This window comes from Haliotis rubra, unplaced genomic scaffold (genome assembly GCF_003918875.1).
Source record: "Haliotis rubra isolate DU_JTF1 unplaced genomic scaffold, ASM391887v1 Scf98, whole genome shotgun sequence".
Lineage (NCBI taxonomy): Eukaryota > Metazoa > Mollusca > Gastropoda > Lepetellida > Haliotidae > Haliotis > Haliotis rubra.
Window position 1 is genome coordinate 640,418 of NW_025767723.1, and position 22,192 is coordinate 662,609.

Sequence of the window (22,192 nt, forward strand, 5' to 3'; positions counted from 1 at the left end):
GTAGAAAACAGTACATCCCAATCTGGGACGAATCAATACATCCATACAGCCATTATATACCCCATCATCCAGGGAGGCACTTCTCCCTCCTCAGTGTCCAAATACTCGTGCCATTGATTCAGTGCCATGTAGATATTGGAATCAATAATTCACCAAACTCGGAACGTTTTGCACAGTCCACTACAATGCTTCACTGCATCTCAAACAGTCCATGGAGATCACATATAGCCATGCCAAATCCATATATCTTCATAATCAACAACTTCTGCCGCTCCATGAAAAAACACATGATCCCTTACTCTCAAACCGAATCTTTCCACTTCAAAACAAGTCCCTACTCTCAAAACAATTGTGTTGGAGTGCAGTCTAAATCCTATTGGCGTTTGTGGTAATGGAAGTCTCCCAAATCAGACTTTTATATCTGTACATAAATCACCTAATGCCATTTTGATAGAAAGGGATTCCTTTTCATGGATTTTGTAACACTTTATGGCTTATTTGTGTCTTGCGTATTCCAGACTGGCTGATTTAACAATAGAGGCACATTTACATCCCACTGTGGATCTCTACCAATTTCTGACTTCTGTTTCTTCCAATTCAGTTGCCTCACGTTATGGTATTCCTTCCTCCTGCAATCAGCACTGAGGCAGTAAAGGAGGTTGCCATAATGTTGACACAAGTCAATCATCCGTGACAATCAATTACTCAGCACTTAATCTGTATTTCCGTTTTTATAAACAACAGAATTAACAATCTCAATCTCAACAAAGACAGTGCCTGATGTTGAATTACACTCTTGTTATCATGTCACTTTCACCACATCAGCATCAGCATCAGTCAGTGACACATTCACAATGCCCATTTTCCATTGACAAACTCATACATACAGTATCACTTCCAATATCTTCTTGAATGTCTAATAATTTCTTTCTTCAGTGCAGGAGTCCCAACACAGACGCCATACTAACATCCTCAGCAGATAGACTCTGTGCACTACGCCACCTTGAGTGAAGAATACTGTCCACCTTAATCACACAGTGACGTAAATGCACACAAGCATCCCAGTGCAAAGTGCATCCAAAAGTCTTGTTGATAGCGCTATCAGCATGGGGGTGGGTGATATTGACATATCTCAGTGCCGGGATATATATGTCATATCACCCATGTCGATCACTAACCAAAGGTTTATGAAGCAGTTGATGCTGTTTCTAAGTGTATATTCCTTAATATCTACATGCCTGCAACAGATGGGTGACATACAACATTATGAGAATACATTAATCCTGCATGCCACAGTTTTTAAAGCCATGATTAATCAATTGTTCCTTATCTTCAGAGAGGCATAGCCTTTTTGGTATCTTACCAGATATTATTCCTTCAACCGATAAACAACCATTTGGCAAGAATTTGAGAAAGACAAAATTGATTTTTATCCATGGCAACCGTCGCCATAGAATACTGTACAGGTGATAAGGAGTGTAAAAGTAGGTAAATATAATCTGTAACACCTGCTGGATAAGAGACTGAATTAAAGCTGCACATCGTAACTAGCACCGTGAGGTGTTATACCTGAAGAATACGCCATCAGCAATCTAATACAATAATGACTTGATGATACAAACCGTATCACATTCAATGTTTAAGATACAGTGAGTGAGTGAGTGAGTGAGTGAGGGAGTTTAGTTATAAGCCACTTTTAGCAATATTCCAGTGGGGGACACCAACAATGTGCTTCACACATTGTACCCATGTGAGGAACCAAACCTGGGTCTTCGTCGTGAAAAGTGAACACTTTAACCACTAGGCTACCCCACCACCACTCAAGATTCAGGAATGGTTTACATGAATCAATTCACAAGTGAGTTCAATATGTAAAGAGAGTGAATACTATTATACACTGCAGTCAGAAGTATTTCTTCTGTATCCAAAGCCTGTAAATAAGTACTGAGTGAGTGAGTGAGTTTAGTTTCACGCCACACTCAGTGTTCACGAATAGCGTCTGACCCTCTGACAAATCCGGCAGATTCGCCAACGGTCAGACAGAAGTCTACAACCCGGCGGCCCCAGTGTCTGACTGTATATTTCACAATGACTTTGACTGAAATTGTTTTATGTGACATGTGACACTTGTTTGCTGTTCATAAATCTTATGTTTGAAAATAATTTCAATGTCAATTATAAGAAATATTAAATCTGAAATGTGTGTTTAATTTTATTCCATGGGTCCTGTGCATTTTCAGTGGGACAGACAGACATCTGAAACTTACAGGACCCAATGTCCTGTGACTTTGAAACACCATTCGTGAAAACTGTGGTCTGTAAATAATCAAGTCTGGACCAGACAATCCAGTGATCAACAGCATCGATCTGCACAATTGGGAACCAATGACATGTGTCAACTAAGCCAGCGAGCCTGACCACCCGATCCTGTTAGTCGCCTCTTACGACAAGCATGGGTTACTGAAGATCAATTCTAACAAGTACCTTCACAGGTAAATAAGTACTGGACCAGACAGATCTTTGGTTCATAGGATTAGTAAATATCCATTCTTACCAGGATGCATTCAATTTAACTTCCATAATTTCCCTCAACGTACTGTGTAGCAACCTTCAATTAATGTCAGCTCAACACAAAGCAACAAAGCTACAATGTAGTGTCAAGGAGAAACCCATCTGTACTGAAACGTCCATTAGTATGGTTTTATTCCAGTTTTAGCAATATTTCAGTAACATCATGGCGGAGGATGCCAGAAATAGACAGTACACTTGTCACAGTGGGGAATCGAACCCGACGAAGTGAGCAAACACCATAACCTTTAAGCTTTGCAATTTTTACTTGGTTGCTACTCATCAGTGGCAAATAAGCAGGTTACCCAACAGTTAAAGCATTTCTTTAAATCTTCATACACGATAAGAAATTGGTTTAATTGCGGTATACATTATGTCAGCGATATTTGTAGTGAAAATGGATTTCTCAGTTTTGAAGATCTAAAACAGGTACAAAATAAGAGGAACCTTCTTAGAGTATCATCATCTGTTAAATAACATTCCAGTGAACTGGAGACAACTTGTAGGAAACAGAACTCTCTGCTTAAATCAATTAAACATTAATAGAGTTTACCTAGATATGATCTCAAATGTTAAAGGTTCAAGGATATTCTATGATAAATTGATTAAGAACAACAATACCCCTAAGGTACTAGAGTATTGGAATACTGTCTTTCAGCAGGATATAATGTGGAGTAATGTATTCAGATATTACAGGAAATGTACAAATGATTGTAAGCTGTTAGATTCTCAGTACAGATTTATTTACAGAATAATCTATACAAAGAAAGAACTATTGAGGATGAAGCTAGTAGATAATGATACATGTACTTTTTGTAAAAATACCTCAGAAGACATATTGCATGTATTTTTTTACTGTGATGTAGTTAAAAACTCTTGGCAAAATGTAGAACAATTTCTAAATGCCCACCTCCAGTGTAATGTCACATTTACAAAATTCACTATCATGTTTGGAGTGTGCTCAAACAATAAAATACTAAATCATATTATACTTCTTGCCAAAAGATTCATTTATGTTTCAAGTATAAAACAACAAGCACTTTCCCTTGAGGGATTTCTTAAGTTATTAAAAGATATATGTACAACTGAAAAATATATAGCTAGGAAAAACAACAGCTTAGATCCCTTTATAAGGAAGTGGAAACATTTACATACCAAATTATGTACTAAGCATTGAACTCTACTTATAATATCAGCTGATATTTCCAGACCCCACTCACTACAATCACACTATTCAACTCTATTCCTCCAATTTTATATGCCCTCTACAGAAACTTTAATGATATCTTATGTATCTATATATTTGTTATAACCTTACAAAACACCATTGATGTTATATATATATATATATTGTCTTTTATGTCATATGTATTTCATCTGAGACTTGAAATGGAAAATAAATAAATAAATAAAAAGAAATTTGCACAAAACAAACACCAACAGCGATCCTATCACACAAGTACACATACCAATTCCTTTAGAAATATAACCAAAACACAATCTTGAATCAAATATCAAATAATTGAAATCAACAAAATATGAGAATTTCATTATGAGAATATATATATTAATTAAGTATATAGTTCTCTTCAGCCAATTCTCATTATCAATGTTCAGTTATGTGTTATCCGAAATATAACTTTGAATAAAATGTCAAATAACTGACAAACAGGTGAGTCAGCATGAAAACCCATCTAAATAGCCCAGTATTAAACTTGTGTAAAGTAAAAACAACTCATACTCTGGGAATAATCTTCAGAAATCTTGACATGAAGTCATAAATGCCATACAATGGCAGCACTTATGTTCGAACCGTAAACAAACATAACTCCATCAAGTAGATATGCGCACACTTCACTGTCAATTTAACCTCTTTGATCTCAATAACCTGTGGCCATACACACTGGTCACATCAAGTATGTTTCATCTGTACCTCTTTGCCAGATGAGGTCAGTGTTTGTCTTCTTCAGTTGCTAATGACGACAATGTGAAGACAACATAGGTACTCCCGGAGTGGTGATCGAGTAAATATTGTTGTCAGTTATATGCTACTATATAGCAGCAACTCGGAACAAATCTAGTCCAGGTAAATTATTGGTTCCTAGATGGCATTGAGGTTTAAATGAGATGGCAAGCATGAGGAAGTGGAGACCTATTCTGTAATGGGAGGAGTTCAATCTTGAATTGTCAGAGTTTCTCCGAGATCTACTCTCCTGTAGAAGAGTTGAGTTTTTAAATGACAGACAAGCACAAGACCTAGAGATCTATTCTGCCCTGAGTTGGTAGCAATACAGTGGGGTTATCATTGTAAGAATAGGCAAGACTGACTTAGTTTGGTTTTACGCCGCTTTTAGCAATATTCCAGCAACATCACGGCGGGGGGACACCAGAAATGGGCTTCACACATTGTACCCATGTGGGGATTCGAACCCGGGTCTTCGGCGTGACGAGCCAACACTTTAACCACTAGGCTACCCCACTGCCCCAGAATAGGCAAGAACAGTAGCCACAATAGTAATACTCTAAGAGACCATTGAAGATCTGGGTTGGTAGTGGTCTTCAGTACCCATGCTTGTCATAAGAGGAGACTAAAGCGATTGAGTTGTCAGGCTCGCTGACTTGGTTGACACATGTTATCATATCCTAATTGCGTAGAATGATGCTCATGCTGTTGATCATTGGATTGTCTGGTCCAGACTTGATTATTTACAGAACACTGTCATATAGCTGGAATATTGCTGAATGCAGTGTTAAACAACATTCAAACCAAACCAAACCAAACTTTCAAGATTGATTTAACATTTTCAAATGCAAACACAAGAAAATGTTATAAAATAAGTTAATAAACGAATTACCTCCGAATCTCACTCAAGGATGACATTTATTAAAAAGTTAGAATCGTTTCTTTCCACCTAAGTGTAGATAAAAGTAATTTAACATATTTTCCTTCAATAACTTAACCTGACAGAATAACCAAATTCTTTGGAAATGTTGTGTGTGCTGCACACAAATTGTCAGTTGACGTCAAGGTTTAAAACATGTCTGGCATTTTCTTCACCTCAGTAATGAAATTGGCCAACACCCAAAATGAGAACCTCGGAAAATGTAAGCCTCCAAATTCAATTTGCAGCAAAATGGTGTAAAACCCTTGTAAACCTCAAAGGCAAGCTAAACACATGTCACCAATGACAACATGAGGTAAACACTGCACACAGCGCCAGTGGAAGTTCCCTAGATCCAGACTAGATTACGTCAGTTTCATTACCCAACACTTAAGGAGATACACAATCACATAACAAAATAGTGTCTAGGTCCTCTCACCCACCTAGACATGTAGTCGACACTTCAAAATGTCTGCAAAGACAGCCACCCAAATAGTTTCTTTCTGTATTAATAATCAAATATTTACCAAATATGTACTTATAAAAGCATAAAGAAATTCCAAAATCCTAACGACTGGAACAAAATGTGATCTACAAAGAAAAAAATGGAACATACATGAATGAGTTCAGCTCCATCATTCCAGCATTTTCAGAGGAGAAGAGTTTAGCAGAGCCAAATATGCATTGAAGAATCAAAAGACGGTCAATGCACAAAGTTCACATTACTGTAAAAACTTTAACTATAAACAATATGTTCAATTTACATTGAGACACACATCCATCAACACACTTACTTTCATTACATTCTGAAACAAAAATGGCTCAGCACAGACCATGCATAGATTTTTCAACATGGTTCTTTGGCGGGCCATATTTGGAATCAGGTTTGAATCTCCATAGGAAAATGGATTATCATTGCACATGGTTTTCGAACTTCACTGTTTTGTTTCTTACAAGAGATGTACAATTACATTTGAAAACAAACAGGCAAGGACATAAGTTCACTTGATGTTAGTCAGAGGAGCTAATAACTGGTGGAAGCCTTCCAGCACTGTCCAATCCAGTTAAACATTACTGAGTCAAAACATTTTTTTCTGCTTTTACAAAGTCATTGCTGTCTTCCTGGGAAATGATATTTATGAGCTTTTGAAGTGTACAGCTCATGCTCAAATAAACGTGACTTCCAAATGTCACAACAATATGTCATAGGCTATCTGGGAAATCAACGTTAATTAATTGTTCAGCCTTACAACTGTAGCTCAAAATGCCACCATCTTGCAGCCTGGTTGTTAATTCACAGTCAAGTTATGATGACAATTGTTGTTATAATGGGTACCTTGTGACTGAACTTTGATAGGGGTGTAAGATAGGTAGTGGTACATACCCTTAGTCATGACAGTTAGTATGCTGGGACTCTTGGGTAGGTAGCAGGACACACCCTTATTGTGGACAGTTAGTGTGATAGACACCCTTCACTCACTCATGCCAAAATTTGTTCCTATTGTTTTACATAACATTATCATGCGTTATAAATCATAGTAACAAAACAACCACAAAAGCAAAAACTTCCTATTGTGAAACTTTGGCATACCCTAAAAAGAACATATTGAGATTGTAGATTGGCTTTGCATGAAATAGGCTAACATGCCCACATAATCTGACATGGCCAATTTCGCCAATGTGATTAAAAGTGACCCAACAACACTGAATTGTTTCTGGGTGTAATCGAAGCAAAATAGTATTAGCAATACTGGCGCCAAATTATGGCAAGAGCCATCAAGAATGGGCATCACAGACTGTACCAATGTGGAGACCTAAACCCAGAGTGACATGTGAACAGCTTACCCACTAGGCCATGTGAGAGGGAGCAGGGTTAGGTCATACAGACCATGAAACCAATATATGACAGTGGGAGTGGAACTCTGATACTCTGATCTGCTCTATCCAATACACAAGTCGGCCATGTTGTAGGTATGCTGCAATACAAACAACTAGCTTCTTCAATAACAGATGATACTTATAGTTGTTTATCACACATACCTTGTCATCTTGTTTCTGTGCACTCGCCTACACAGATGTGGTTCATCATAATGATATATTGTTTGAGGATTTCCTCATAACATGTACTTTCAGTATACAGTTTCCTTCTCAGCAAGGAGAATGTGAGTGAGTGCTTCAGAAATAAAACAGTATGTTGTCAGGCTAAAACCACTAAAATCAGTTGATTCTGAGCCAGGAATTCACAGGCCATTTGGAATGAGAATTTATACAAGTATAATCAACCAGCAACTGATCGTTATGGAAAATGATAGCAAAAACTGCATATAAACCATGACGTGATCTAAGTCAGTGAATCACGTGAATCTTTTGCGTTTGAAGTAGAATCAACTGATCTGGTGTTGACAACAATCACGTGTTTGTGACAGCCGATTCAGAAGAAATGGTCAAGGTTATTCATATTTAATATTTATATCAAGTTGAGCTACAAAATCTGAAAAGCATGCCTCGTGAATACATATATACAAAGAGGCATAACTCTGTACTTGTGAGTGAGAGCTGTACATCCTGCACGTCATTCTGTCTCACCTTCGCTGAGGTTCATCATGTTACCATCCATTCTGTCTTTGGTGTAATATTTAGCCCTAAATGCACCTTATCAATATGTTTTCACTGGTTCTGAATCTCCCATCTCATTGGAGCTGCTTTTCAATTTAAATGGAATTGTTTCTATAAAACTTATACATTGGCAAAGACTAAATGTTGCTCTGAGCCTGCACATCGTATCAGAAGTTGACACGCCCTGCTCTTGGAGGATGCATAAACATTCACCCTTATTCAATTCCATTCAAGCTTTTACAGTTACCGTAATCATTTCCCCTGCCTTATACTAAAAATATTCAAGCATGCAGCAAGCCATAACTTTCTTTTCATCTGCCAACAAGAGTGAGTGAGTGAGTAAGTATGGTTTTACGCCGAATTTAGCAATTTTCCAGCAATATCATGGTGGGGGACACCAGAAATGGGCTTCACATATTTTACCCATGTGGGGAATCGAACCTGCATGATGAAACACTTTAACCACAGGTTTACGCAACCATCCCTCTGCCAACAAGACAAAAACTGCCTAGCATCACACTGTAGACAGTGTATTAAAGAGAGAATGGGTGTATCCTTCAAGTATGTGAGGCTGTAGGCACACTGGAAGCAGAAAACTCACTGGTTTCTACTATAAACAACATTCCACGAAGTTTAGGTACAACACACAACCAGCCAGTAGTCACCAATTGTATCTATCCAATACACATCTACAGCAACAAATATGGTTGCCAGGAGCTATCCTGACTTGGTGAACCACAACTAGCCTTGTGACCAGTCACTCACTGTATCCATCCAATACACTTCTACAGCCACAAATATGTCCAGGAGCTATTCTGACTTTCAGAAACACAATAAACCACATGACTAGTCATTCTCTGTATCCATCCCAATACACATCTATAGCCACAAATATGTCCAGGAGCTATTCTGACATAAAGAACCACAATAAGTCAAATAACTAGTCACCCATTGTGTCTTTCCAATCCACATTCTCCATGTGAAATTCCTCATGTGGCCTTCCCTGCTTCAACAATCCTAGAGAAAGAGCCACCTCGTGATATACTACACAACACCTACAATCTGCCTGGCCACTCACACAGTGACAACCTGGCCTGAAACCCATTAGTAAGGAGGAGACAAACCATCCACTTGACAACTCCAATATCTGCCTCCATCATGGTGCCAAATCTACTAGTTGTATCTGTTTCGGATGTTGAGAAGTGAGCTCCAGTTGTTGGGAAGAGCTCCTACTAGGAGGAATCCTATTGAGACAGTGTGAGACCCGGTACCACCACTTCTTGTTATTGTTGATAAAAATATTGATTTTTCATGAGACCTCAATATAGCCTGCATTTTGGCATGATCTTTCGTCTGTCTCAGCTAATCCATTACCTCAAACCCAACAACGAGATATGGAAGGAATCAAACATTAACAGTGTTAATTACATTAATTGTACGTTAATTACACCCATGTCAACAGCTGTTGGCTATTTCTTGCACCACCATGTATCCCACAATACAGTGCCCTGTCAATATAGGGTACTAGGCCATGGGATATTACACCACAGCATTATCAATGTCCATTCAAGAAGCCAATGAAGGCAATGTTTCTAATGGGATACGGGTCAAATGACAACCCTCCTGCCATGAGCAGCGAACAATAGATCGGCCTTTTTCTTGTCAACAGATCAGGGTCATGTGTTGTCTGGCGATCAATTACAACCATGAAACTCAATTACATTAACACAGCGAAACAGTCTAGACATTGGTCGGTTTCTTCTTACACTGAAAGTCCTATCACACCACTAGAACTCTTGGACGTTATGCATGCACTGATGATGAAACTTGGGGGACGACAAACAGGCATTCACCTACCTTCATCTTTCACAGCATCCTTAGAAATATGTTTTCACTTTCAGGGTTAAAGAGCTTTAAAGTCCAAACATGGTATAACACATTTCATGAACAGCTGATTTGGAATGGCCGTAGGATGACAAAAGTTACTTCCCTTTGAATATGGACTCTCACATAAATAATTAATTATTGTCTCGTAGTTCGAACTGATTGACTCCGTGCTATTGTCAAATGACTGCTGCATATCATTTCTTGTCGGCAAGCATCTGTCACCTTCTTGTTTTTCTACAGATATATGATTGCTAGCTTCATTTAAGAAACACAGCCTAAATACATTACTGCTGAACCATGCATGAGACACAACAACTGTTATGTGCGCTCAGGTACACAAAACACTAAATATGTCTAAATTAAATCAATTGTCCATTTATACTGCCTCTAACATGTTCTTGTGTAAGTCTGACTCAATCAGTACCACATGCCTCTTGTATGATGTGCATTACAAGTGAAATCTAGGTTGGTTTGTTGTTAAATGCCACACTCAGCAATATTCCGTGATATGCAGCATTTTGGGAATCTCAGTAGATGATATTTAGGACATAATAGGATATTAAGGATATAATAAGTTTAGAACTTTCTCATTGGACAGTTGCAAAACCTCAGTGAATCACACATCAATAGTCGTTTCTTTGCCTCTGGATTTCACTTGTATTTGTTTGTTTGTTGTTTAAAGCCGCACTCAACAATATTCCAGCTATATCTTGGTGGTCTGTACATAATTGAGCCTGGACCAGACAATCCAATGATCAACAGCATGAGCATGGCAGCCTGTGACAGGAGTGTCATTTCAAGATGAAGTCAAGTCAACAAACAATGCTGCTGATTTAATCCATTTTTGCCAGACATTTTCAGCCAGTGTGGCAGATTATTACAATAGTTTTTCATTCTATAATAGTTGGCAAGATCTCTAAAAAGATACGAAATATGTTACTGTTGTAGGAATCTGCCAAAGATTTTTTGCCAGAATCTGTACTTAACTTGTTTCAGGAAAGCAGCACATAGAGTTGTCTCAGTCTGACATATCTGTACCATTGTACCACATATTATTATTATTATAGGATACTTATATAGCGCACATATCCAGGCAACTAGTGCTTGCTCAAGGCGCTGATATTATCCAGTTACAGTACATCTGTGTGGAGCCCAGTCAATGTCACATTTACTTGATACATGCTGAAGTAAACAACTCACTCAAGTGTCTCCGTGTAAGAGCTGTTGACCGCCGTCCAGTCTCGGTGAAGATGACCAGCAACGTCGTTGATCCTCGCCACCTCATCTTCATTGGCCGACTGGTACAGGGCATCCTGCTTCTGTGACTCCAGCTCATCAACTGTTCCTCGACACTTGTCTAACTCATCTTTCAGTTTCTGAAAACATGGACAGGGAATATGAATTACTTCAGGTAAACTGTCTGGACTAATATATGGCATAAACATACCTGCATTGCAGTTACAACTACTGACATGAGAGGGTGTGGTTAGACAGTCCGGTGGGCACAGAGATCCCTCACCATACTTGTAAAGATCAAAGTTCAATTTCACATCGGTAGAATATTATTATCATTATTATAGGATATTTATATAGTGCACATATCCATGCAACTAGTACATGCTCAAGGTGCTGCCGTGTTCCCTTGATCAACGGATGTCTTTTTCTGGCATTCTTTTAACAACTCAACTCCCTGGGGAGTATTCAACTCATGCAGCATAGTCACAGTATTTTGTCCAATGATACCGCACGTTATTATACCGAAACTAGCCACCTGCATGTGTTCGTGTGTCCACCATCTGGTCACCTACCATCAGATGAGTGGGTTCTTTAAGTGCACAGGGTTGTGTACTGACAACACTGAAAGAGCCTGCAAGTAACGTTAGCTCCAAGGTTTTCACACCCGGTCACAAGTGGGGATCGATCCAGGCACCTATCACTTACTAGCATGGCGCCTCAGCCAGCTCACCCACCATGCCCTGGTACCTGTGATACCTGTGTTTATTCTTGGTCAGAAAAGGTCTCAAACAAGTGATGCTTGTCAAGGAGGTTAACAAATGGTGAGGTGGTCTGCCTTGAAGACTAATTTTATACCTTTCACTATACTTTAAAAAGCAAAACATATTACCTCAATATGTTTACAAGGTTTTATTAATTCCTTAGTAGTAAAGTATAATCTGTCACTTTTGCTGCAATGCACTTGCCTAAATAATGATAGAAGGGTACATAAAATCTTCAGAATTCTACAGATTGGTACAGGGGATGTGGTACATTGAATAAGAGTCGGAGACTCCTGACATACAATAGGTGTGTCTTTATTATTTTCTTATCAGCATACATCATCTTTATAATGAACTTCCCAAGGGATCACAGGGTACAGAGTAGGTCCCAATACTCACTTGCTGGTCACAAGATAACAAATGGGGATTGGGTGGTCAATAGGCAGTCATCTTTCTCAAGTGGCTTGGACATTTTGTGAGTGAGTGAGTGAGTTTGGTTTTACGCTGCTTTTAGCAATATTTCAGGAATATCACAGTTGAGGACATCAGAAATAGGCTTCACACATTGTACCCATGTGGGGAATAGAACGCGGATCTTTGGCGCTTAACCACTAGGCTACTCCACTGCCCCTTTTGGACATGTTGCTCATGCTAGCAACTTGTGGTCTTTCTGGACAAGGCTTCAGTCAGTACAAGCTCCCTAGCAACTTGTGGTCTTTCTGGACAAGGCTTCAGTCAGTACAAGCTCCCTAGCAACTTGTGGTCTTTCTGGACAAGGCTTCAGTCAGTACAAGCTCCCTAGCAACTTGTGGTCTTTCTGGACAAGGCTTCAGTCAGTATAAGCTCCCTAGCAACTTGTGGTCTTTCTGGACAAGGCTTCAGTCAGTACAAGCTCCCTAGCAACTTGTGGTCTTTCTGGACAAGGCTTCAGTCAGTACAAGCTCCCTAGCAACTTGTGGTCTTTCTGGACAAGGCTTCAGTCAGTACAAGCTCCCTAGCAGCTTGTGGTCTTTCTGGACAAGGCTTCAGTCAGTACAAGCTCCTAGCAACTTGTGGTCTTTCTGGACAAGGCTTCAGTCAGTATAAGCTCCCTAGCAACTTGTGGTCTTTCTGGACAAGGCTTCAGTCAGTACAAGCTCCCTAGCAACTTGTGGTCTTTCTGGACAAGGCTTCAGTCAGTACAAGCTCCCTAGCAACTTGTGGTCTTTCTGGACAAGGCTTCAGTCAGTATAAGCTCCCTAGCAAATTGTGGTCTTTCTGGACAAGGCTTCAGTCAGTACAATAAGCTCCTAGCAGCTTGTGGTCTTTCTGGACAAGGCTTCAGTCAGTACAAGCTCCTAGCAACTTGTGGTCTTTCTGGACAAGGCTTCAGTCAGTACAAGCTCCCTAGCAACTTGTGGTCTTTCTGGACAAGGCTTCAGTCAGTACAAGCTCCCTAGCAACTTGTGGTCTTTCTGGACAAGGCTTCAGTCAGTACAAGCTCCTAGCAACTTGTGGTCTTTCTGGACAAGGCTTCAGTCAGTACAAGCTCCCTAGCAACTTGTGGTCTTTCTGGACAAGGCTTCAGTCAGTACAAGCTCCCTAGCAACTTGTGGTCTTTCTGGACAAGGCTTCAGTCAGTACAAGCTCCCTAGCAACTTGTGGTCTTTCTGGACAAGGCTTGTGGTCTTTCTGGACAAGGCTTCAGTCAGTACAAGCTCCCTAGCAACTTGTGGTCTTTCTGGACAAGGCTTCAGTCAGTACAAGCTCCCTAGCAACTTGTGGTCTTTCTGGACAAGGCTTCAGTCAGTACAAGCTTCAGTCAGTACAAGCTCCCTAGCAACTTGTGGTCTTTCTGGACAAGGCTTCAGTCAGTACAAGCTCCCTAGCTACTTGTATCTTCACAATACCTTCTGTATTTCACCACCACCGAATGTTTAACACATCACCATGTTGAAGTTCCATCACACATTCTACAGCAGTTGTCTAAGAGACAAAGTAATACCTCATAAACTTCTGCCAATCAGCATCAAACACCCATGCCTAAAAAATACACGCTACTCTCTGAGTTCTTTTTTTTAAACAAACAATCTTTGGAACACAAATAAGCACCAAAAAACATGATACAATCTCAAAGCGTAGTCAACTCATATCACAAATCATCCATAACTGCAGAAGTATTCTCACACCAAAAAAACAAACTATGTTTGCTTACAAAACATATTAGGCACAAGCTAAAGTGAACTAACTGGAACAGCATAATGAATATTCATCATGTGATTGTCAAGACATAAGCTCTGATGTGAACTTGACGTACTGTGTTGGTATCAGCTGACAGAGGCAACGAGACTACAATATACACATGTCTTGACCTTCTAGCTCTCTTTACCTTTAATGTTTCAAAACATTGGACACACATTAACTTTCCATATCCAGACAACTGTTTCGTGATTAACTGGTAACAGAACGGGATGAGGTTTTGTTGTATGATTGCCCTGAACAATGCTTCTGACTATATATTGCTCTCTACAGAGTTTGTGTAGTAAAGTAAATAAATAAGTAGTCTGTGTTGTTATTGTTGACATATTTAGCTATAAAGCCTTACATCAGTATGTGTAAGGAGTTATAAATGTAAAGGTGAGGTGAGGTGAAACTGGGTTTAACATCGTGCTGGAGAATATTTCGCTCATATGACGACGTGCATGCGTGTGTATGTGTATGTGCGGCTGCTTGTACTAGCCCAGACTTAAGCTGGTTTTATAGTGCTAGCCCACTGAGATACCATGCCGCAGTGAAGCATGAATACCCCTCTCAGACACATTATACTGACTCTGAGACGACCAGTCCTTGTTGTACCCATTAATGCCGAGCGCCAGGCAGGGACCAACAAGTACCATATTTTAACGTCTTATGGTATGACGCGGTCGGGGATCGAACCCGCGACCTTCCGCTCTCTGGTCGGACGCTCTAACCACTACACCATGGAGGCGGTCTATAAATGTAAAGAACTGTATGCAGATATATATTGAATTCACCAGCTTTTACAATTATACCTCCATAAACCAAAATGATATTGAGGTCAATCCTGAAATAATTACAAAAGATATCCTAACCCCACATATATACTTTATTGTGTTTGTATTTGTTTCGAAGATGCCCCCTTGACCGCCCTCAACCCTCCTGTATTTATCTCTTGTTCTAACCCATGATACACGACACTTCCAAACTGGCAGTCTCACTGACTTAACAAACAACATGGACATACTGGGAAACACAAATAAACAGCAGCTATGGAAAATTTAAACCAGAATAAAAGCTTGAAAGAAGAGCTATGAATGTTCTAATACACTACAAAGAATCCGAAGCTTTTGAATCAGATCACAAAAGGAAAAAAATGACCTGATCACTTTGAAATTTTGGGGATGAAAGTGACACAAATACCAATCAAGGACGTTTTGGTGCAAGCGTGTGTGAACGATGACTGATTTCTAGTCCCCATTCAAGACAATTTCAAACACATATTATATATCTAATTAAATTTTAACCACAGTGAAATTTAAACTTTTTTCACAAACACCTTGAAACAGTGTGACAGTTTACTCCTAAATCTTCAATTACATCTGTTTCAACAAGACGGAGAGAGATCAAAGGCATGCACACATTCATTTGACGCAGCAATTTCTGAACATAAATAGCTCTGTGAGTTATTTTCCTCCAAGCTCCCTCCTCCATTCCACCTCTCACAAATCCTTGCTGGTGCCATTGTGAGCTGATGAGGTCTGGAGCTGGGTTCAAAGACATCGCCCTCCACCGTACCTCCCAGTGAATGTTATCAAGGCAGTGGATTACTCTTGTGACTGCATCTACGCAAGACCTGATCAGATGATAGGCTCCACTGGCAGGACTCTCTCCACAAAGCCTCATGGACATTGCGCACTTCCTCACAACAAAAGGCTATTTTTGTTTTTGCTTTTATTTATCAAAAAGTAGCCCATTTGTTGGCTTTGATGTTGATATTTCTCTCGTTTATTTCCTATCAGTTCTGTCAGGTTGGGAATACGGATGACATGAACATGTTGTGTTCAGCTGTTGAAGTGTAGGGTAGGGATGCATGGTGATATGTATAGCGTATAGAGCTGTGAGATACGGGGTCGGGAGAAGTGTGTGAGTGTGAGAGAGAGAGAGAGATATCTGTCATTGTGTGAGATAGTTTGAACATGGGTCTGTGATGAAATAGTGTGCATATGTGTGTCTGTGTCTGTGTGAGCGAGTGAGTGAGTTTAGTTTTACGCCACACTCAGAAATATTCCAGCTATATGGCAGCGGTCTGTAAATAATCGAGTCTGGACCAGACAATCCAGGGATCAACAGCATGAGCATCGATCTACGCAATTGGGATATGATGACATGTGTCAACCCAGTCAGCGAGCCTGACCACTTGATTCTGTTAGTCGCCTCTTACGACAAGCATGGGTTACTGAAGATCAAATTCTAACCCGGGCCTTCATGGGTCGACTGTGTGTGTGTGTGCGTGCATGCGTGTCTGCATCTGTGTGTGTGTAAATGTCTGAGAGTGTGAGTAAGAGAGAGAGAGAGAGTGTGTGCCTGTGCGAGTGCATGTGTGTAAGTGTCTGTGTGCATGAGAGTGTGTTCATGTGAAAGAGTTTGTGTGTAAAAGTGTGTGAGAGTGTGTGAGAGAGTGAGTGTGAGGGAAAGTGTGTGTCTTTAAAGGACACATGGTTCTTTCCCAACACTAGAGTTAATCTGTCATGGCATGTCACTTCTTTCACGTACAACATAATCCCACACATACCCAAACTTCAATTAAAGGCATCACAGTTCCATAGGCTTTCATTAATGGTTTCCACTGACACCCCTTGCACTTGATCCCCACTGCAACACCAGTTGAAAAAATATTTACATTTTCCCACTGCCATTGGTGGGGCCTCAGGTTACCCCAGAAGAAGAAGACGGTATCATCACTTCTCAGGAACAAAACTCCCAAACTGTTGGCTTTGGCAGCCATCCAGTCGACCACACTCGAACAATACACAACTTTCTTCCACTAGCCTGTCACTCAGCCTATTTAAAAGCCATGACTAGTAATTAACAATTAGAATCCTGCTGTGGCTTCTATTATGGTGGAGGTAAATCTGGGTTCAGTGTTACACGTTGTCCTGGTGGGAACTCTCAAGAGGAAGGCGATAGACTGTTTCTAATAAGTTTTGGATTCTTCCTGATTAGTTTATTATTCTTACTGGTTAGAACTATATTCAATTTCAAAATAAATATCTTTGATTACAGAAGAAGGTATATTATGTGGAAAAATGAAAAACTGAGGATTTCAAAGCAGCATGTTTATATTTGGTGAAGATGCAAGGTTGTGAGCATTTGGTTTCTGTTGTGAGTGAGTGAGTGAGTGAGTGGGTGAGTGAGTGAGTGAGTGAGTGAGTGAGTGAGTGAGTGAATGAATGAATGAATGAATGAATGAATGAATGAATGAATGAATGAATGAATGAATGAATGAATGAATTAATGAATGAGTAATGCTGCAGTCAGCACTATTCCAGCCAGAACCACACAATACAAATTCTTCAGCTTTTACAACCAGCAACACAAGGGCTGGGTACCTATAGGGTGTTCCAAGAGAATGGGATTCAGACAGTGTACTCATCTGGGTAGTCCAAGCCCAGATTCCAGACATGTTTAACAACTGACAGAACTGGTTTAAAACTTATCATTATTTACAGTCTGTAGTCAATCATATAAAAATATATTATCGGCCACACAACAAACTGAGCAACTATTGCACCGACATAACATGACCAATTTGCATTTTCTCTTGTACAATACTGGTCATACCATGTGTGCATGGAACGCAATGCGTAATTACAGGCGTTCTCTTGTCCCAACAAATCTCATCAGGAAGAATGCAAGTGCAAGATGTTTTTTTGTGCAACACGAAAAGTTCAAAGTGTTTATTTTGGAACACAATTTCTTATGACAAGTGCCCAACTACAGCATGAGATAAACTGTTGCGAAAATCAGAAATGTTATATTTTCTTATCTCGGAAACATATGCTTTTGAGCCAAATATTTTATAAAGATAGAATTGATTGGGACAACGTGCCAGCACTCATTCTACAGAGTCACAAACCTACCTTGACACCCACTGTACAAATTGACATATTTAAATAAACAGTGAATACATTTTCTATTTGTTTGTGACCAAATGAACACAAAAAAATATTTCACAGGTATCTCCTCATCTATTATTCTGCAAAATGTTTCTCTTGAGATTACAACAAATAAAAACATTGTTTCCAGATGTAGGGATGCTCAGGTATCACAAAAGACCTTCCCTCCCTCAAGCTTCCACAACACATCCAAGATAAACTTCTGCAAATCAGCAACTTTCAGCTCGGTAGCGTTTTCCTAACCACTATTCGATGACTGATCTGTACAATTATACTACTACCCTAACACATATCAAGAGTGATCACTTCATCAGTTTCCCCACATCAAGAATGCTGGTTTCCAACATAAATAAATTATACTTTCCAGCTGAAGACAATCTATGAAGAAGATTCCACTGTGTGATTTCATTTCACACATCAAAGATATTCAGAGGCTACACTGAGCTGAACATTGCGTTGTCCATTCATGATTGTCATCTTTCTTAGTGATAGCTTCTTGTTACTGTTTCAAGGAACTTCTTATCAAAACAAAAAAAATAAAATTTTGAAACAATCATTATTTCTATATTTACCATGATACTTAAAGTATACTACTAAAAAATGAACACTCACATGTTGTCACTGTTTCCAAAACATGATTTATCAATTCTAATATTGATCAGTGTTAAATGTTTTCTTTCTTGGATTTTTAAATGCCAAAGACTAATTAAGGTGCCTGTGTTTACATGAAATTAAAGAAATATATTAACAGTATATCATTTCTTATTTCCTGAGTAGGCCTCAGAAATACACAAATGAGTCAAGAACCTATTGACTGTCCATGTACTGACCAATATGATGAATCTATATTAGATCACAAATCTACACTTCAAAGAGATTTCTTTACTCAAGTCTTTGAAACTGTAGAGTGTGACATTCATGGACAAGAACCACAGTGTGTCTACAGCAACATGAGTTGTTCAACAATTATTTAAATGTCACAGACAACCAGGTAATTGTCTCAGACTGTTGTATAGTTCATCTGACTATTTTCCATAACTGTTACTGAGAAAGAGAAAGGTTGGACTGTCATAGATGTGAACTACATTTAGTCCTCAATAACAAAATGTAGAGCTCTATTTCAAGTCGTTTGGATCAGAATGATGTATATTGTGGTGTCTCAGCTGGCATTGGGAGGAAGACATGAAGTGATATATTTGGTTGTTTTGGTTTTTAATTCCATTTCAAGTTGCATGTACAGACAGCAAAGTGACATGTGTTGGCAGTTTGAGGTTGAGTACGGTAAGTCAAATGTCAGAGTAAGGTAAAGAAGTGGTCCCATTTGCTTGTAAACTAACTAAATCTATTATTTTTCATTGCAATAAACCTTTCAATATAACATGTCCTTAAGCAATATAGGAAATCCTGCAAAAGATATATGAGGTGATATAGTCCTCAGATGTATGAGCAAATGGTGCTGACATGCTACTCAAAAGAAGTTATGGATTACCTTTCATATTACTATAGTCAATCATGCCATTACCTTCTTATGAGAAGTATACCTTGTAACATAATTAGGGAGGATTTGAACCCATGACCAACGGCATACATGAGGATCACAACAAACTGAAGCACCTGAGACAACAAGGCCCTACTTTAGTCCAAACAGATCTAGTTAGATCTTCTGAAGGGTCTGTCATGATGAAGCAGCTTATCAGGACTTCCATTGCCATAGATGAACTGTCAGACTAACAACTAGTCTCTGAAATGAACATATTTTACCTAAAAAAGTTCTAAGTAAAACAAATATTATAATGAAAAGGAGCCCTGAGACTTTCTTCATTTTCAGAAGCTGAGGAAATCTAGACTTGCCACATTTTCTAGACTTGCGTGGGCTTTCTTGGATATATTTGCTTCAGGGTCTGTACGACAGACTAATGAACAGTCAGCGGTACTAAATCCTACATGCAATACTCTGAACTCGTCCTGACACAAGCCACAAAGCATCTCAAACAGACTCCGTGAGAACCCTGATTGTCACAGAAACAGGAGTAGTTTCAGAGGCCTTCCTACATCTAAAGGACAAATCAAACTGAGCTTCTAGCAATCTAAGAACAGGAAGTAATAAGAAAAAAGAAAGAAAAATGTCTTCTCAATTAAATCCACACACTAGAGCAGGCAACAGCTAAAAGTGTCTGATTTTCAGTGTTAAATGTGTCTTTCTAGATAACAGGCAGTTGTATAGAACATCAAACATTTGGAATAGATTAGGTACATGTGTGCAGGTGTTTCACTATTGGGCGAGTATTTCCCAGGGAAACTCTACCTGATGAGATAGAGTTATCCTGCATACACCAAACAATATCTACTTGACCTCCAAAGGAAACCACCAATGCTGACATCTAAACAGACATTCCATTCAAATATTACATTGTTTATCTTAGAAACAGCTAATCAGCTCTCAAAACTGTAAAGTTCACTTGAATGTTAAAAGTACTGGGCTTCACATTGTGCCCATGTAAAATTGGTAAAAAACCCCACTTTGTTTTGTTATTTTAATGCTACACTCTGTAATATTTCTATATGATGACGGATATACACAAAAAAGTCTGGACCAAATAAATTAGTGAATGAAGTTATTTGTAACATTGAATGCCAGACCAAGTTGACCAAGTCCCCCATTTTATTCAGTTTCTTTGTACACACACACAAATTGCCTAGAATCACTAGTATTCCAGTATCCCAAGGGTTGTTTGATTGAGTGAGTGACATGGGTTTCATGCCACTTCCAGCAATATTACAGCAACACCATGATGGGGGTCAAAACTGAATGGTTTGACCACGAGCTGACCCAACTACTCCCATTCCCTGTGTCTGAATAAAAAGAAGTAAGAAGTGCTGTGGATAATGTGTCTGCCACAAGGCTACTTCAGGGTTGAGTTCTAGACTTAGATAGATATCACAAGCCTCTCCTCTTGCATGCAAATCATTATATTTGACACTTAAGAGCGTAAAGTGTCAGCACATGTTTGTAAATTTCACTGATAACAATATTCCAGGTATGCAGAGTAGAGCAGTGGTGTTCCTATTAATGTTCCTGTGCTTAAAGCTCACTGAAGTTAAGCAATCCTTGGATTGACCGTGTGTTTGGCAGCTTGTCCTGAGAGTTTCTAGGACTTGAGAGCACTGTGACACATGTGGTTCACCTTAATGAGTTTGTTCAATTGTTCTGTTCACCCAGCAGGAAAATGGGTACCCGGTGGAAAAAAGTCATATGACTATAACCTATTAGCGCCTAACAGGCAGCTTGGGTTATCCGGGGTAATAATGGCCTTGAATGTTAGCGCTATGAGCATACCTAGTGTGGAGTTTAGCGCTATATAAAAGGACACATTATTATTATTATTAATTTAAATAATCGATGATTGGTCACAGTGACCAAACGACTAAGCAATCGATCATTTTTTCTCATAATCGAACATAAACGATTTTGGAACTACTGTTTTAGTCATTGACATACTTGACAATGGAACATATCATTGAGTTGTCAGGGCCTGAAAACGTGTTTAATTCTTAGAAAATTCACTTCACTAACTGAAAAGTCATGACTGAATATTTCTTGAAGATTCCGGGAAGTTTATGTCCATGATATATTAGTCATCACTTTAAAAAGTAGCAAGTTGCATCATGTTATACATATCTGCAATAACAACCTGAATAGGAAAATCTGAAAAATGACGCTAACCAATTTTTGTCGATGATTGTTCGTTGGTAATGAAGCAATCATCAATTGTGAGATTTCAACCAATTCCCAACACAAGTAGAGACCAAACTAATAGCATAAGCTCAGTTGACCCAAGTAAAACACACACTGGTGACACACTGTACATTGTCCCAATGTATTCATGGGAGATGAAGAATGTAGTGTTACTAGCCATCATGACAAGACAGAGTCTTCCTGAAGTCTTATTCTACTCCACAATCTGGCAGGTGTGTTCACAATGGTGTCTACCTCAGTTTGCTGATTTGAAAATGTCCCTGTCTATAAATTTGTGAAATTAACAATCTACTCCCAGTAAGAAATTAT

The 22,192-nt window shown here is 39.1% G+C and overlaps 1 protein-coding gene across 1 annotated transcript in view; it reads right to left on the minus strand.

The window, feature by feature from the left end:
• The window catches only part of LOC124265473 (dystrophin-like), a 199,136-nt gene extending 187,856 nt beyond the window's left edge, over window positions 1–11,280 (minus strand). Inside the window, 1 exon segment of the mRNA XM_046700270.1 lies at window positions 11,154–11,280. The gene's annotated coding sequence lies outside the window, so the exon portion shown is untranslated.
• Between the last annotated feature and the right edge of the window lie 10,912 nt (window positions 11,281–22,192).